The 15473-nt window shown below is 51.2% G+C and overlaps 1 protein-coding gene across 8 annotated transcripts in view; it reads left to right on the top strand.

Annotated features, from left to right (window-relative positions):
- Positions 1 to 862: 862 nt before the first annotated feature.
- PPFIBP1 (PPFIA binding protein 1) overlaps positions 863 to 15473 on the top strand; it is an 87487-nt gene continuing 72876 nt past the window's right edge. For 5 of the 8 annotated variants that reach the window (XM_050324548.1, XM_050324547.1, XM_050324545.1 and 2 more), the window contains exon 1: positions 4472 to 4599. The gene's annotated coding sequence lies outside the window, so the exon portion shown is untranslated. Of the gene's footprint in view, positions 946 to 4471; positions 4600 to 15473 lie in introns of those variants that run through there. The other 3 variants (XM_050324546.1, XM_050324544.1, XM_050324540.1) reach the window with 2 other exon arrangements.

Raw genomic sequence — 15473 nt, 5'->3', positions numbered from 1 at the left:
GAGGAAAAAATTGAGGGAAAAAATTCACACGTTTCCCCAGGCTATGGGAACATGGAAGTTGAAAGGAACAAAAGCAGTATGAGTTCAGAATCAGTGGGATATGAAAAGGGAGAGTTGTCCCAGTGGCTGGGGACCAAAACTTAGGTGTAGGGTGTCACCACTAGATGAACATTTTGTCCTCTGTCTGAAGATAAACACTTTGAGGACCCAAAGGGCTTCTCTCCAGCTCCATTATCTTTCCTGACTATCCCAGAAAGCAGCTCCTGAGTGTAAGTAACAACTGTCTGCTGACACAGAAATGGAGAGAATGCTGTTAAAAGTACGTACATGTGAACCTAATGAGTATTTCATCCCCTTTAAGGTACATTTATACCTAAATTAGGGAGTGAGAGACCTCCAGGGAAAGAAAAAAAAGTGTTTTATAGACCTGCAGAAATTTAAGAATGTGAAACTTTGGAAGTGAAATCTCTTTTCCTGCTTTTAATGACAGCAATTGTTCAAAATAACAGAAAGACAAAGCCCATGTGGAATACCCAGTCTTTCCAAGCAGCTACTCTATTGCCACTGAACATGTAGGGATTCCTCCTGCCAAACCCAGTGTGATTCCTGCTCATGTCAGGTTTTCTCTTGCTCACATTTTACCTCAAACATGCAACACCTTCCACTCTGTAATACTGCTTTTTGTGATTTCCAGACACACACTTGACATGTGGCTGAGGTTCACCCCCGTGTTCAGGCTGGAGAGGTTTCTGCAGCTAATTGCTTCTTCACCCTCATGGGTGTGTGAAGTTTTATGGGAAGCTTTCTTGTCCTCTTGAAAACAGAGCTAGAGCTTGCCTTTTCTTGTTTTTCAGGGGTTAACTGCACAAAGCTCCGGATAAAATACACAAGACTGATCATCTGAAACTGGGCACCTGAAACAATCCCAAGCATTGGAGCAGACTGGTAAGTTCTTAAATGGCCTTCTGCTTTTTAAGGTGTTTAACCCAGAAACTTGAGGGAGCAATGCTGATGAAAAGCAGCAGCCCTTCCGTCAGTTCAGCAGCGTGTTCAGTGTGCAGGGCTTTTCTTACTGTTTTCAAACACTGTGGGAAGACCCAAGGATGGGACAATCAAGGTCAGAAATTTGGCTCTTTTCAGGGAGTACAGTTTGGGGGCATTTTGTACTTCAGCTGCTGTGGATTAAGTGAATCCTTTGGGCACTGAATCTCTCTCCTTTTTAGGAAGGGATTGGAGGGGAATTTAAACATGAGGAGGAAGGTTCAGTTATGGGTTTGACAGCTAGAAACTGTTTGTGCAGTGCTTTGTCCCAGGACTGAACATCATGTCATGGTGAAGCTCAAGGCTTGGGCTAAAACATTTGCTCCATTGAGTATTTAACTATCAGATACTTCAGGTATCTGAAAGCCAGGGCAGCTTTGACAGCCCAGCTACAATAGGTGGTCAGAAGAGCAAACGTTTCCAAGGAAATGGTTCCTAATGGTAAAACCGGGCTGTTGCTGCAGAGAGAGAATTCCAGCTCCTCCAACTGAAATGAGCTGCCACTTTCTCTGCTCATCCCTCCATCTGCACAGGGTGCTTGTGCTGGCACAGCTCTGCCTTCCGGGATCTTATCACAGCTCTGACTGACACAACTGTGCCGGGAGAGTCGGGAGCGGAGACCTGACCTGAAAACACCCTGGCTCAGCCCCGGGGTTAATTCCCGTCTGGGAGTAAAGACAGCGACTCACAGAATCCACCTTCTGAGCTGCCCTGAAATGAAAGCTGTGCACAGCCTGGGTGTGAAACCATTGCCCTTTGGGAAGGAGATCCCTCGGCTCTTTCAGCTGTTGTATTCTGGGCAGGGGGTTTGGTCTGAAGGAAAACTTCTGGGGCCCAACAAGGAGCTGAAGTTTGAAAAAAATAAATTGGCTGTGATGTACACAGGGCTCTGCCCGTGAGCTGGCACTGATGGAACCATAGAATGGTTTGGATTGGAAGGGACCTCAAGGATCATCTAGTTCCAGCCTTCCTGCCAAGGGCAGACACATCTTCTACTAGACCAGTTCTCAGAGCCTCATCCAACCTGGCCTTGGACACTTCCAGGGATGGGGCAGCCACAGCTTCTCTGGGCAACCTGTGCCAGGGCCTGCCCACCCTCCCAGGGAAGGATTTCTCCCTGATATCCAATCCAAACATTTAGGCATTGGGCTGATGACAGTGCGCTGCCAAAACGAGATGATTTCCAGAAGAAGCTGAAACCTGGATCGCTACGAGGCATTAACACTCCCAGTAAATTGAAGTGAGTCCCTAAACTGTGTGCAATGAGACAGCAGTGCCCGTGAGAACGTAGCGAGGATAACTGCGTTAAACACTGCAGTGTTTATCCTCTGCACCGAGGCACTGCGGGTTTACTGAGTGCTGCACGTTGCTGTTTTCAAAGGGGCTTTGTCTCAGAGTCACTGCCAGTGGGATGAATGGTCCTGCTCGTGCCTCCACCCGACACCCAGACACCCATTTGGTGCCAGGGACCTGTGTCTGCTCGTCCCAGGGGTCCAGCTGGGAATGAACTGCTCTGCCACACTGCACACCCCAGCTGTGCCACAGCGAGCGTGGGGGAGACACGGAGACCAGGAGAGATCCGTGAGATCCTGGCAGAGCCGCGAAGATCACGTAAGAAAGTGCACACTGCTCCTTCGAAATGCCTCTGACAGCTCCCGAAATACCGGGCTTAATGCCACTTATTGATTTGTAACCACGGAGACGGTGCGTGTTCCCGCTGCAAAGTGAGGGAAAAGCTCTTTCCCTTCACCTCCTCCAGCACCGAACAATGTTGGAAAATACTCCTTGTAACCTCCCGGAGCCCTCACAGGAGGGAGGAGCGAGTTGTTCGCCTTCTCAGAGGCTGCTTCGTTTTCACAAAGGTGGGGAAAATCAACCATTCCTTGCAAACCAGCCTGGAGCAAAAAGGGCTAAACTATTCTGGGAGATGAGAGATAAGCACGCCAGAAAGCCTTATCAGCGATTTGTCTTAACTTGCAAAGGTATTTTCTTTGATGAAAGAATACAAACAGTTGTTTGAAATGTTCTGTCTGCTCAGATTTGCTTTCAGGGATCTTACACGAAGTCCCTCTGCATTAAATTCTTTATTAAGGATCTTCACTTTCTGAATTAAAAATTAAAGTGTGAAAAAAAGAGGTATCAACAGGGCAGTCAATTCAAAAAAGGCTGAAGGATATTGGATCAATGTTTGTCCCATGTCCAAGTCCAGCCATTTCCAGAGGGACTGGGGCGCTGGGTGTGAGATCCCTGTGATTCAGCCTGGTGTGACCTGGAGCGTGAGCAGCACTTGTCCATCAGCTGACAGCAAACTGGGAACATTTGCTGGAGAACTGATGAAGGTTTGAGGAAAACGGGCAGAAAGACCAATTGTAAAGCATCTGAACCATAGTCAGGCACCAAAGCTTTGAAACAGAGGTTCTAGAAATAGAAGATACCAAAGCAAAACAGGTTATTTTTAAATTGCCTTTCTTTTCTCATAGTCTAAACCAGCCTTGCTGTTTAACTGGAGCTGTGTGGCCAACGTGACAGGCTGGTAACTTGCCAGGAAACAGTGTTTTGGGTGGACTTGTCCTCTTTGGAAACTGTGCTTAAAAAGCAAATGCTTGAAAGGCAAATGGTGCCTTCCCGTTTTTGTTGTGAATTCCAAATGTTTACTTCTGTCGTCACCATGTTGAGGGAAAACTCCTACTTCTTTATGAGTCGTGGTCAGAAAAATAGCAGGAGCAAATCATTTCCCCCCCCCATATAAAGCCTTAAGAGTTTTCTCTTAAGGGAGGGAATGGGGAGAAGAGCTCTGAAATGACAAGTTTTGGGCCAGCTCAAAACAAAATTAAGAGTTAGTCGGATGGATCTGGCCGCCCAGCCAAGCCCCACGGCCCACTAGTCCCGTGACTCCGCTCCTGGAGGAGCAGCATCTCGAGGCCTTTTTGCCATGGACGCGGCAAAGCTAAGGCTGGTTTTGGGGCAGGCTATCTGTGAGTCCCTTAAACTGTATGGAATGAGGCAGTAACGCTTGTGAGAACGCCGGTGGATCACACAGGCTGGGAGAACGGCTTTGGAATGGGCTGCCCAGGGAGCTGCTGGAGCCACCGTCCCTGGAGGTGCCTAAGAAGACACTGGACGCGGCACTGCAGTGTTGGGTCATAGGTTGGACTGGATGATCTCAGAGGTCTTTTCCAACCCAGTCGGCTCCCCGGATTCTGCGTGAACTCCGGTGACCATCGAGAGCGCTTCAACCCTCGCCGGGCCCCGGGGGCGGTGCCGAGCTGTGCGGGGCGGTGCAGCAGAGTGCGGGGCGGTGCAGCAGAGTGCGGGGCGGTGCAGCAGAGTGGGGGGCGGTGCCGAGCTGCCCGGGGTGGTCCCGGGCCGTGCGGGGCGGTGCCGAGCTGTGCGGGGCGGTGCCGAGCTGCCCGGGGTGGTCCCGGGCCGTGCGGGGCGGTGCCGAGCAGCCCGGGGTGGTCCCGGGCCGTGCGGGGCGGTGTCGGGACGGCGGCGGGCGCTGCCCGGAGCCGGCGGAGGCGCGGCCGCCCCGGAGGGTTCTCCGGGGTCTGTGCGCAGGTAAGAGGCGCTCCGGGGAAGGGGGGATCGCGGGACCGAGCGGCAACTTGGAGTCCCGGCGGGATGAGCTCCCGCCGTGCCGTGCCCTGCCCCTCTCCTGCCCCTCCTCTCCAGCCGCCATGGCCCGGGTCCCATCGGGAGCGGGGATCGGGAGCCGCCCCGAGCCCGGCGGGACGGGCACGGCGGCGGGGGCCGGGATTCAGCCGGCCCTCCGTCCTCAACCTCCGTGTTCCCTTCCAGCCTCCCGGCTGGAAGAGGAGGGAGAAGCGTTTTCCACGCTCCGGACCTTCTGGTGCCTTTTTTACGCGCTGAAAGTGACACAACTTTTAGGGAAGTTTTGGAAAGAGGTAGGCAGGCTCCGGCTCTAGTCTTTTCAGGCACTACCACTGTGAAACTGCGGTGAAAGAGTTTTATCTAGAACTAGCAAATGTGTTTTGATTTAAGGCCTGGGGTTCTGACATCCTGTTATTATTTTTTATCCCCCCACGCCCCTCCAGGTCTGTGTCTGTTAGATCCGGGATTTCGGGAATCTGGAATAACTGTGGTAGCTCACACCCTGGCTGAGGTGTGAGCTGTGGCTGTAAAAAGGTGCTTTGCGCCTACGTGGGGGGAACGCGAGCTTTTGGTGTTGGGCGCCGTGGGTGTAACACGTGTGCGCCCTGTGGTGCGAGCGCAGAAACACCCATTAAGTGCTTCGGGTTCGGGCTTGGCCGTGCCTGAGCCCTCCAGAGGCTCTGCTGGCTCCTTGCTGTGGCCCGAGCACAGATAGCCCCCAGCACCATGGGTGAGCTCCGGTGGGTATTGCAGCGGCAGCACATTGAGCAATGCGAGTGTCGCCGCATTCCAAAAAGTAAACAGCAAAAAATGGGGCACACGGTGAGGATGTTCCCCGGGTTACACGATCGAGCACCCGAGAGGAAGAAGTCACAGTGTGTCAGCTCCGGATTTATTGCTCCTATTAAAGGTAGCAGCTATAGCTGGAGGATTTACTTTTGTGAAGGACATAAGTAGAGGTTTCAGTAAAACCAGAGGCAGCGTGGCAGCTCGATTTGAGGGGCATTCTGGAAAGGAGAAAAGCTGAAATCTGCTTAAACTCTCTGTTCCAAAGGCAGCACAGATTTTGGTCTCTTAACTTCTTTACATCAGTAAGAAATTAAGAGCCAGAGTGCTCTTTAATTTAGCTCAGTACCTGTCCTAGGGGAATTTTGGCAACAGGATTTAGCCCAATTCTTTGAAAAGCTGTATCAGAGAGATCAGCTCCTAGAAGTGAAAATGCCTGTCAGTGGCGTGTTGCTCGTAAATTAAGATCCATGTTCATGTGTCAAAAGTATGAAGTTGATGTTTCACTCCTCCCTGAGGGCAGTGGGAGCTCCACCTGTTTGCCTGGCTGTGGAGTGGGGCCCTTGGGAAGCGGGACCCCTCCTCAGCATCTCCTGCCTTTGAGCAAGGTGCCCTGGGATTTGATCCATTTGCTGGATCTGGGCTTAAGATAGAGTTCTTCTGAGGAATATTGAAGCTGCTGTGTGCTGTGCACGTGTGTCTGCGGCAGATCCACGCTCTGGAAGGATATCGGTGAGTAACGTTTCTGCGTGTGCCCGCCCCGCAGGGCGGAGCGCCTCGAAACGGGGATGCCACAGGGGGCAGGGACCGTGCCGAACGGCAGCTTTTTTCCCCCCTACTTAGATACATCTAAGTCCTGTTTCTGTTTGGAGCTGTCTGGGCGGTGTGAAGCACCTCGGGAAGGAGCGGGGTGCTGATGTAAATGTCCACGGGGTTGTGGGGGGAGGCTCTGCCTGTGACCCGTGGCGACAACGACAACGTGAGGATAATTGTTAACATTCCTGAAATTACAGCCATTCCCGGGAGACTGAGGTTCCCAGGTGGTGCTTCCTGCCTGTCTGGTCCCACTGCTCACCGGTGATCAGCAGGACACATTCTGGTGGCTGCTCGGGGCTGAGGTCAGGGTGGCCCGAGGACAAGCAGTGCTGCGTGTGAGGAGGTGCAGGGGGTGCAGTGCCCGTCAGGGGGTTCTGTGTCTCTTGGATCCATCCAAGGGGGGGTTCTCTGATGTTCTTCTGTTTTTTGTCGCTTCGAGGAACTCTTTCAATGAAGTGGAAATCCTTCCCCTGAAGAGGTTTAAAAGCAAACAAGGTTTAGTCATTTTCTTGACTGGTGGTGTGATTGCATCAAAATAGACCTTGGGCTTACTCAGGACCGGGTAGTGTTGCTGTAAACTCGTTTGAATAACTGACTAATTTCCTTTGTTGTGCTTTGCATTGTGTGTTTTCTGTGGAGAGGTGGCAAGATCCCAAATCCAGTACAGATGTTCCAAAAACGTGTCCCTGGCTCCTGGGATGGCGCAAGAGGAGTGCAAAAAAAAACCCCTAAAAGTCTCTGACTGGGAACTCTACTGGTTTACAGAGAAAGTAAAAGCTCAAATATTAGGTAGGATTTAGGGAGGTGATAGAGCATCCTGGAACCTCCTGTGGTGTCAGAGGTGGTCAGGAAAGCCCCCTTCCCACTGCAGGATTTGCATGCCCTTTCTTAAGGAGGCGCTGGTGACCTCTGCCTCAGCTTGTGCGTGGTGATGCACAGGTTAGGTTGGTGTACCTGAGACAGCTTCTTCTCATTCTTGCCTTGGCTATTTTTGGGCTTCAAAGCACAGCTGAAGTCATGTCGCTGCTTTCAAGCTGTACAATTATGATCTGACCCGTTTCTGCCTGGCCAAACCACATCTGTAAACTTAGAGGTGCAAGGAACGGGTTTATTGGAAAGTTGGGGCAGGTTTTGTTGTGTTCGCTCCTCACTTGGGGCATGTGCCTACAGCTGTGCATTGCCAACACCTAAAACACTTCATACCTTCATCAACAGAACCACTGAGTACCTTCCTGTCCTTAGGCTGAACAGTGAGCCCCTTCCCCCTTTGCATTTGGGAGATGCCATTAGTCATCATCCCATCAGTGACTTTGCTCCAGCCAGGAGAGGTGAACTACGCTGTGCTGCTGTTCATCCCCAGACGTTTATTTAGCATTCAGTACAAATTCTCACCCTGTCCTGCTGTGCTGTAAATTTGTTGGGTGTCCAGAGCCTACATGGTGTAATTGCAGTGTCTCCTGAGCAGAGGGGCTGTGCCTGGACCTCCTCCTTTGCCAGGCTTTGCATCTGTGCTGCTTTTTTGGTTTGAGTGGTACTAAGGCATCAACCCTCCCTGTGTCTTGGTAGGAAAGCGACTCTTGGTGCTGAAAATCTGAGTGCTGGCAGGTGACCTGTGAGTGGGGAAAGGATGATGTTCAATGACAGCTGCAGACATAGCTCTTTGGAAATGTCTGCTTTGCAGGCGTTAACCTTGGCATCACCCAGGAAAGGCTCCAGTGCTGTTCCTGAGAGGTCCCATCTCCTGCCCAGCCTTTGGAGAAGCCAGCATCCAGTTTGTGTTGAGGTGTCCTTTCCCTTTGCTCTGCAGCATTGACCGGTGCAGGCTGTGTCAAAGAGCAGGACTGGGGAGGCCACTTCAGCAGCCTCTGGCTTGTGGTGTTGAAGGGAAGATAAAAGTAACAAGTGTGACTTTAAGGAGCTGCTTGCATACATTTCGATGGTAATCACTCCTCCAGCAGGCACAGTGTCATAACTGTGGCATGAATAAAATCCCCTCCTCCAATGGCACCTGTGAGCAGAAGGCTCCCAGATCAAGTTTGGTTTGTACTTGCATCTCTCTTTGTAGGCTTTTTCCTACATGCTAGTGAAAAATCTGAAGGCTGAGGCTCGAGCCGGCTGTTGCAGCATCTGAGCTCTGAAGTGGAGGATCTCTGTGCTGCCAGACAGCTGCCTAATTGTGTCTCAGATGGGAAAAACCTGATAACCACTGGCATGAATCAGCACATTTGAAATCAAACCGTTCTCGTGGCTCCAAATGTGACGGATTTGGGAGAACAGCTTTACTTTCTTGCTGTGTAGCAGATGTGTTAAAGTAGGAGGCAGTGGTAACGGTGTGGTCTTGTACACACTGACCCAGGCCATGGGGAGTATGAGGGGTGGGGAAAAGAGCACACAGACCCTTTGGAGCCTCATGGGCTCCCATGTTTGTGGGTGTTGTGAGGTTGGCAGTTGAAGGTGTCTGTAGGATCAGGTTAAAGTTCTGCAGAGTGCAATGCTGATAATTAATGTCTGTCTTGAAGAGTGGGTGAGAAAACCGTCTTTGTTGTAAAAACATCCCAAGCTGCTCCTGTGTTTCTGAAAATAGTTCTCTCACGTGGTTGTAGCACTTGTGATCTTGGGTCCTGTGTCCTTACACTGCTGTAAAAATCCCTCTTGCCATATGGAAACTGCCAGAGTCTGTTCTCTGCTAGGCTTGGATCAGGTAGGGAGGTGGTTTGATGGCTGTGCTTCCTGTGGTGCTCATCCCTTTCTTTGCTCTCCCTCCTGCACTGGAAGCATCTCTGATCGACTTTTGTTAAGTGGGAGATGGGTTCAGGTGCTGGCTTTGTTGTAGTATCCCCTGTCCTGCTTCCAAACCAGGATTAAGCGAAGGAAAATATTTCTTTACTCTTAATTTAAATCTCTGGGAAGTGGGTTTTGCTTCAGAGCAGACTTGAAAAGGCTTGTCAGTTGGATCTTGGAGCCACCAGCGTTTTTTTCCCCTCCACTTGACTGAAGCTGGTTTCATTTGGGACAGCACTTTTAATTTGTTATGTTTGCAAAGGAAACATCAGGGGAAGGTTCAGAAAAGCATATTTATGTTTCTTGGCTAAACTGAAATTGGCTCTAAGAACTTGAGTTTGTAAACTTTGGAAAGAAAGGCTGGATAATTTTATTTTTTATACATAGTGCATGTTTTTTGTTTGTTCTTGTCCAAAAAGAGGTTATAGTGGCTTACCTCGGTCTGCACCTTCCCTTGGGTGTGAAATATGTAACTAGGAAGTTCTAACTCGGAGTATCCCCTCAGAGGTTTCCACGCTCACGCTGGAGGGATGGAAGCAGCAGTGAAGATGTGGTTGCACAGACAGATGGGCGTTACACGAAGCAGTAGCAGTCTGTCACGGGTGCAAACACTTCTGCAGCAGCAGCCTTTTGCTCTCCCTCCACCTGAGAGTGTCCTTTTGGTGAGCAGTCCTCGGGCTGTGAATGCAGTGTGGAGATGAGAAGATGTGAGATCTGCTGTCAGGGTGGCGCCAGTAAACTTCCTGCAGCTCAGTGACAGAGATCATTCTGCGGGGTCCTGGCTCCATTGTTGGGACTGGGTCTAAGGTGAATTTAAGAATAATGTTCTGGTTGAACAGGCCTTCCTTTCTTCTTTTATCCAAGGGGAAATATCTGTTGTTCTCGTTACTGAGACCTAAATCCGTGATGATTTGCAGGTCCTTATCTGTGTGTCACAAGGCTTCCCAGGTCTGTGTCTCAGGTTTCAGGCTCTTAAATCTGCAGATGCAGAAGTGTTTGATCATAAAGGATCCATGAGGTGAGAGGCTTTTCTCTCTGCATCACTTTGGGCATTGTGGGATGGATAATCAGCTGCCGAGGACCAGCCTTGCTCGGCTCGCGCGGGCTCTGGGGCTGCTCTCGGAAGGATGGGGAAGTGCAGGATTGTTTGACCAAGCCTGTAATGCCTGGGGAGGCTGGAGAGGAGGCACTGATGACCTGCAAGGCCTGCAAGGCCTGTCAGGGGTGAGATAACCTGCTTAGGGGGAGAGGGGAACATCTTGCACCCCGGCATGAGTGCAAGAGTGGAGTCCCACCACGTCTCCAGAGAGCTTTGTGGAGCCAAACCTCACCTGGCCTCGGAGAGGGCCCCCTTTTGTGCAGCAGGAGCTGGGAATGTTTTCCTTTTGGACCTGGTTGGGAGTCTCTGGGGTTATAGTTACCTCCTTACTTGCAGAAGCACTAAAGCAGGAGCTGGAGTTCAAGGCTTCCTCCTGCCAGGAGCGTCCGTGCCATTGTCTCCGTCTGAAATCTGTTTCCATTTTCTCCAGCACCTCGTGGTGCTTGAAACTCCCCCTTCCTTGCCCACTCTTCCAAGGAATTTTACAAAGAAATCAGTGGCTGTCTAGTTATGACAGCAAAATGAGAAAGGCTGTAACGTCTCCATAGCTACCTAAAAAGTGCTTGTGAAATGCCTGTGGAACAGAGTGCCCTGGAATTATCCCATGCATTCCTTGCACGCAGACTGGAAATCGTTTGCATTAGTTAAGTAATCTCTACACGCCTGTCCGGTGAGCAATGCTTGGTTACTGCAGTAAATTTCGGTTCCTCAACCCCTGTGAAGCTGAAAGAAGTGGATTTGTTTTACACAGCAAACTGACTGACCTGAACTCTTAGTGGATGAGCTGGTTGTGAGCGGCCCAGCTTAATCCAGCTTGTTTTTCTCCTCGTGTTTCGTGTAGCATCTGAAAAGAGACAGCTTGTGGCAAATTAGCCAGGGTGAGACTACAAAAAGATTGAATTATTCCTGTTTGAACAGTTCCCAGCATGTGAGCACTTGCTGCTTGGCTTGTACATCATCTGTGTCTTGAGCTGGCTTGCCAGAGCTGCTGTGACTGAGGTGAAAGTAAATAACCTCCGACTGGAAATCCTGCCTTTGCTGTAAATGAGAATTTATCCATTCATCAGTGAAAATACCATGAACAAAAAGGTGACTGCTGTGTGTTTGGGTTCCTTGCAGCAGTGGCTCTCTGTGAAGAGAAGACTCTGGCGCTCTGTGCTGTGCTGTCCTGAAGAGTCGTTTTGCTCCGGGTGGGACCCGGTGCCGGGTGGAGATGCAGTTTCAGGACACCCGTGAGGTGTGTCCGTGCCTTGTGCTGCTCCCCTCGCTCCGGGCCGTGGCACTGCAGTAACAGGAGGCAGAGTTAGGCCTGCCTTGTTTAGGCAGGGCTGAGCTGGCTGTGGGGAAGTGCAGGAGGAGCTGCAACAAGAAGCTGTTTCTGGAGGGATTTGCCTTGATGCACTGATGTAACTCAGCACCTCTGTCAGAGGACACTCTGCAGTTTTGAGAACCTCAATGGAAGAAGGATATAAAGCTCTTGGAGAGTGTCCACAGGAAGGACACAAGGGTGGTGAATGAAGGGTCTGGAGGAGCCACACGAGGAGTGGCTGAGGGCACTTGGTGTGTTCAGCTGAGGGGAGACTTCATTGCAGTTCCAGCTTCCTCAGGAGGGGCAGAGGAGGGGCAGGCACTGAGCTGTGCTCTCTGACATGGAAGGGGTGCTGGGGTCTCTGCTGCTGCACTCCTTGGTTGTGGAAGTGAGGGGCGAGGGAACAGTTCCCCGGGGGGTGTAGGGGGACTGGACTGGGTTTGTTGGGCGGTGAGAGCTCCTCCAGAGCTGCTGCAGAGCAGATGGCCCTGCTGGCTTGAGGAGTTAGTGGTGCCACCCTCCAAGTGCGTGTCCCTGCCCTCCGTACCGCAGCCCGTGCTCCCATGGGAATGGGGAAATTCAGAGTTGTTTGTGGTGTCCTTTCTTTAATCCCTCGTGTCTGGCCTGTGCTGCAAAGCTCCGAGGCAGAGGCTTTCCTCCCGTATCGAGAGCCTCATGCCTGGGTCTGGTTGATGTTTATACAGGAGCGGGAGGGCAGCCAGAGGTTCTCCGGGATCTGATAGAAGCCATACGTGAAATCAGTCCAGATTAAACTGGTGGTTGTTCCGTGGTAAACAGGAGGTTACAGCACAGACTCAACATGTTGCATAGCTTTGAGACTGTGAAAAATGAGAAGTGAATCCCCCTCTAAAAGTTGGCTGTCCCTGGATGAGGCTGAGGAGGTTTTGAGACAAGCCAGGACACCGAGCTCGCTGTGTAGGCGTTTGTGGGAAATGAGGCAGATTTGAGGGAGAGGACTGTGGGTAGAGGGAGGCAGAGGGGTGTTGGAGGTGAAGTAAAGTAGCTAAAACAATCGTGGATCTGCTCGGGGCAAATCTGTGGTTCTGGGCCTGCGTGCTCCTCCCTATGGAGGAGGGAGAGGTCAGATTGTGTGTCCTGCTAACAGGGACCGAGCTGGAGCTGCCTCACCTCTTGGTGGGGTTCTGCACACCATTCCAGTGTTCCAGCTTCCTCATGCTCCACAGTGACTGAGCACGTGGCAGGGGTGTGGGAAACAGGGGAAAACAAACTGGGCAGGGCAGCCCAGTTTCTTCCTGCAGAGCCTCTTGTGGGGCTCAGGGAATGCTGGAGGTTGGTCAAGGGCCAGGCATTCCCCAGGATGGGGGGAAAACGTGTTGCTCTGCCCTCACCCCCTTGTCCCAGTGCTGGGGAGAGGGTGTGTTGCACTTCCCAGCAGGGCTGGCATTAAGGAGCCGTCGGAGGCTGGGATGATTTTCCCTGGATGGAGTCAGTCAACTCGCAGCTGCCTGGTGTCTTTGGAGTGGGCACATTTCTCCCAGTGAGAACAAAAGGGGTACAGAAATGTGTGTGCTCTGGGAGGTGTGCTGGGCTGGCAGGACATGGACCAGTGTCACTTGACAGACCAGTTTGCTCTGGGCTCCACCTGTGATGCTCTGGAGGGTTTGCAGTGCCACCTGCTTCTCCTGGGGCTGGGAGTGAGGAGGGATGGATGCTGCCTCAGAGTCTCAAACTGTGACTCTTTTCCAAGGGAAAGCAGTGCCTGCATGGTTTGGCTACCCCTCCTGCCCACATGGAGATTGTGTTGGTCTGGTGGATGTAAACAGACCAACAGAGCTGTGATGGCTGGGGAGGGGCAGCTTCCAAATGGGAATACTCCTGGTGGTGAGGAAGGAGCTTCTGTAACTCTGTGCTTGTGGGTCCCTCCTTTCCAGGGGCTGTATACTTGGAACTTGGACCATGTTAACTGCTTGTGTTTGGATTTCCAGAGAAGAGGCTTCCCCTCAATGCACATCTGTGGGGCTGGATGCAGATGGTGAAGGTTCATGTCCAGCTGTGTGTGCGCAGAGGGAGGAGATGTTATTTTGGCATCTGCAAAGGCAGCTTACTAAAAATAACCCAAAGCCCACGAACCCAGCAGCAAGAGTAGTTGTCCCAAAAGTCTGTCTTGCTGCATTTTTGGTTGGTTTTTTTTTTTTTTTTTTTTTTGCCTTAAGGGATATTTGTTTGGAATATGCTCCGTGTCTCAGCGTTTGCACAAAAGCCAGTTGTGCTCCTGCTGGAGCTGCTGCTGGGTGGATGGAGCCAGACTGAGCTCTGTTTGTAACTCCCCCACTCATTCCCCCTGGCTGGGATAAGTTGCCTTCGTGCTTTTCCTGCTCTCCTGCCAGTCCTGCCGTGTGGCTCCCTGCAGCCCCTGTGCCGGGCGAGGGCACACTCGTGCCCTGAGCGGGAGCAACACTTCCAGGGCAGAGGCTGGCAAGGGAGTGGCACGGGGAGTGGTTGGGATGTCAGAGCAAGGCCCTTCCTGTGGTTTGAGCTGCTGGCCCTGGCTGTGTTCCGTGTGTTTGGAAGGGGCAGCTCCTCACACACGTTGCAGCCCTTGCCCACGAGCTGCTTTGCTGTTTCAAGCCCTGTTCGTCGCAGGGCTGGGGCCCCGGGTGGTGCAGGACTTACCTTTGCTTTGGGAAAGCAGAATAAAGCAGCTCAGTGTTAACTTGCCCTCACAGAGCTGATCCTGGCTGCAGGTTGTACTAGCTGGTGCCCAGACACTTCCAGATTTTAATGCTGGATGTTCACAGCTCAACCTGGGAACGGGGCTGAGCGTGTGCTTGGCTGTGCTCTCAGAGCTGTTTGCAGTCATTGACTGGCACGCCTGCAATAGTAGGAGGTGGTGTTACATTGCTGGACAAGGCTTTGTACAAGACCTGCTGTCAAAACAGCTCGATAAACTGCCTGCTGTAACACAGAATGCTGGGCTGTCCTTTTGCAAATTGAATTGCTGGGAAGCTCTTATGATTATTAAATGATACTTTGTGTTAACTCAATTTCCCGTAGAGGGCACGAGCTGGGTGATTCAGAGAAACAAAGCAAACAGTCAAGGTAAAGGCAGAATTTCCATACCTGTGCATATGCAATACTTGAAGGTTTCCAGTACCATCATGTGCCACTGGGATGGAGTAAAAAAACATACATAAACCCCCTCTACTTTACAATTTGTCAACTTTGAAGAAAACTGGGAAACTGAGTAATGAAACCCAGGCAGAGCAGGAATGGGGAAAGCATCAATTTAATATCTTCTCCGAGTGGTGAGAGGCAGGAATCTTTATCCATCCCCCCCACGGTATTTTGAATGAGTTTAAGAGCGTGTTCCAGGTGGATTCAGTGGAGGGTTTGGGAGCAGAAGGGCTGTTATTGGAATTCTGGCTGGGTTCCAGCTCAGGGGATCTCAGTTCAGGGTGAAGTGCCCCCTTGCTCTAGGCAGGCGTAACTGTTGCCTCTCCCTCCTGCTCCACAGGGACCAGCAGCCTCTCTCCTGGTTTTTTTTCATGCTGATGCCCTTCAGATCTGAGTTAAGCTCACAGACTCTTGAATGAGTGGAGCTTAAGTGATCCTGGGCATCCTTTGGAGGAAGGATGCTGCTCTGGACAACATTAGCTGTGCTTGCAGGATGCCAAGGGACCTGAAAGCTCTGCTTTATTTACACACAGCATTAAACTTCTAAACCAAATAATATGTATGTGTTTATGTATATGTGTAATATATACATAAATATGTATACAAAGGTTCCGTTGCTTTCTGAGTTTGACCACAGGAGTTGTGCTGAAAACAGTGGGGAAAACTTGGAGGACTTGAGGATCCCCGAGTGTTGCCTGCCTGCTCTGGTGTTTAGATATTGCTTGAATGTGCTTAATCAAACATTTGCCTGCGTCTCCTGCCAATTCAATTAAAGTGCCGTGCTCGAATTAAAGATGTAGCTGGGAGGGCAAGTCAGGGACAGTGCTTGAGTTAATCTTTCAGTGTAGACAAACTCTGCTAATTAGTGTGTTT

This window comes from Myiozetetes cayanensis, unplaced genomic scaffold (genome assembly GCF_022539395.1).
Source record: "Myiozetetes cayanensis isolate MyiCay16 unplaced genomic scaffold, myiCay2020 scf3, whole genome shotgun sequence".
NCBI classification, from domain to species: domain Eukaryota; kingdom Metazoa; phylum Chordata; class Aves; order Passeriformes; family Tyrannidae; genus Myiozetetes; species Myiozetetes cayanensis.
This window is presented reverse-complemented; position numbering and strand designations above follow the sequence as displayed.